Raw genomic sequence first — 2549 nt, forward strand, 5'->3', positions numbered from 1 at the left:
GAAGGTCAAGTACTTTATGTAAAATGTTGTAGTGTTTGTATATATTCTATGTACACTGTCCTATATGTGAAAAATTACTGTTAGATTATTTATAACACCTGATGCCAGAAGACATGGAAGCAGAAGGCAGATGATGTTACTAGAAAGTTATGTGGAAGGGAAGTAAATTAATGTTGATTAATGAATATAAAGTGTCAAACTGAAGTGACTAGAATTAAATTTGGGCCCTCTAGCTGCAGTACCTACAGTGCAACTTCCGGACAGCAAGTGCCTTCAGGTAAGAGCCCTGCCTCAGTGGCAGAGAGCATCTCCTGACATGCGCAGATCACCTCTCCCTTCACCCGCAATCTGCTCCCTAACACATCCACACTTTAAGCGTGGCAGACTGTTGCATATGGACTTGCCTACAGCCAATGTGTGGATACACATTGTATGCTGAATACTCCATCGTATGCTGACCTTGGTCAAGCTGAAATATTTTCAACAGAGGATTTGACTTGGGGTTGGTAAAGCTGGATGTGTGGGGAAACCGTCACAGTCATGGAGTAGCGTGGAATTTTCAACAACGAGTTCATCTAATAGAGATGTTGGCAAAGTTACCAGAATCTTAGAGAGCAAATGGTATGAGCATGGTCAGACACTCACAGAAAAATGGAACACTGGTGACATTCACGGGGCAGAGGCTTCAATGTAAGATCAGACTTGTCAAGTTTTGAGACTAACCTTTGATACGACCTTTTCACTGATCACAGTGGTTAAAAAAGTAATCAAGTCTGCTCACAAGAAGGGATGTGCAAACTTTGGCTGTGAGGTCGACTTTGATTTTGCTGGACCCTCAATCTGTGTTTAACCATCTTCGGTTAGAGGGCTGGCTTGCTGGGTACCAGTTGACCTTTGACAGTGCCAAGTCAAAGGTGATAGGAAGTAAGTTTGCAGTAGGCTTCAGGACTAGGGACTTCCAGTTACACGCTAATGTCAACAATGGGACAGAATTTGGGGAATCAATTTATCTTAAAGTATGCAAAGACTTTGACACTTCAGTAAGCATTGGGCACCTACTGCATTCGTTTTAGCTTCACTGGTGAAACCTGATTGGCTCCTCCTGCTTCCATTGCTGTGAAAGTCAGTAACTCTGGTTTAATTGGCATGGGTTATCCTCAGACTCTGAGGTCTGGCATGAACCTTACAACGTCTACTCTGGTGGGCAGGAAGAGCTTCAATGTTGGAGGCCACTAACTTCGCCTTGCATTGGAACTGGAGGCTTAATCCAGTTGAAAGAAACTTCTGGGAAGAGTTATCATAATATTTGGCCTTAATGTATTTCCATTACCCCCAAGAAGGTGATGAAAGGTTGATTGAACAACAGCTGTATTTTAAATATTTAGACAGTCACCTGTTGGCTGGTTTCTAAATTTGGATGGCTATCTAATTATCTATGCTGCTCCTCTCCATATTTAAATGTATTTAACTCTTAAATGTGCTACTCACCAACAATGAAATGGATATTTATAAAAGTCATGGAGAAAAACATGGAAAAAAAAGAATTAAATTTATTTCACAACAATGTAAATAAATATATACAACACCACTGAACTCTGTACTTAAGATCTATGTGAATAAAGAGAGAGGGAAAGAGAGAGGGAAAGAGAGAGAGACAGAGACAGAGAAATCTGTATGAACAATATACAGTTGTGTTATTTAGAGACAGGTAATACTTGAGGCAACTCATACCATTTTCTGTACATTAGCTAAGAATGACTTAGTTTTATAATCTAATAAATATTTGAAAACTAAAAATGTTTGCGTTCCTCTTGTCTTTTCTTGATTCTTAGTAGAATTAGCCAGACACTTTCTAACATTTTTTGCAAAAATGGTATGAATAAAAATGAGTAGCATAAAGAAAAGACATAAAGAAAGACATAAAGCATAAAGAAGACATAAAGAAAAGGGGAGATGAGAAGAAGGGGCTGACGGCAGGAGCTTACTGTGCCCACAGAGGCCACCTGACAGTACCCAGCTCTTACTGTGCCCACAGAGGCCTCCCACCAGTGCCCAGGGCTTGCTGTGCCCACAGTGGCCTCTCGACAGTGCCCAGGGCTTATTTCGCCCACAGTGGCCTCCCGCCAGTGCCCAGGGCTTATTTCCCCACAGTGTCCTCCCGCCAGTGCCCAGGGCTTATTTCGCCCACAGTGGCCTCTTGACAGTGCCCAGGGCTTACTGTGCCCACGGTGACCTCCCGCCAGTGCCCAGGGCTTATTTCGCCCACAGTGGCCTCCCGCCAGTGCCCAGGGCCTACTGTGCCCACAGTGGCCTCTCGACAGTGCCCAGGGCTTATTTGGCCCACAGTGGCTTCCCGCCAGTGCCTCAGAACTGCCATCCATAGACATTGTTTTTACTCCAAAGCCTGCTGCTCACTTGTGCTGGTGTACTTTCCCAAATTACTTATTCTGATCTTTCAAACGTCTGATGCCCTTGTCCAGCATGCCATGTGGATGACCTGGAATGACTGTGCAAATGAGCAGAAAAATTAGCTCCATTTTGGTGCAGAA

General features: G+C 43.5%; 1 pseudogene; it reads left to right on the forward strand.

The window, feature by feature from the left end:
• Positions 1-432: 432 nt before the first annotated feature.
• On the forward strand, positions 433-1266 carry LOC116098313 (annotated as a pseudogene).
• Positions 1267-2549: the final 1283 nt, after the last annotated feature.

Source organism: Mastomys coucha, unplaced genomic scaffold (assembly GCF_008632895.1).
Source record: "Mastomys coucha isolate ucsf_1 unplaced genomic scaffold, UCSF_Mcou_1 pScaffold20, whole genome shotgun sequence".
Classification (NCBI taxonomy): domain Eukaryota; kingdom Metazoa; phylum Chordata; class Mammalia; order Rodentia; family Muridae; genus Mastomys; species Mastomys coucha.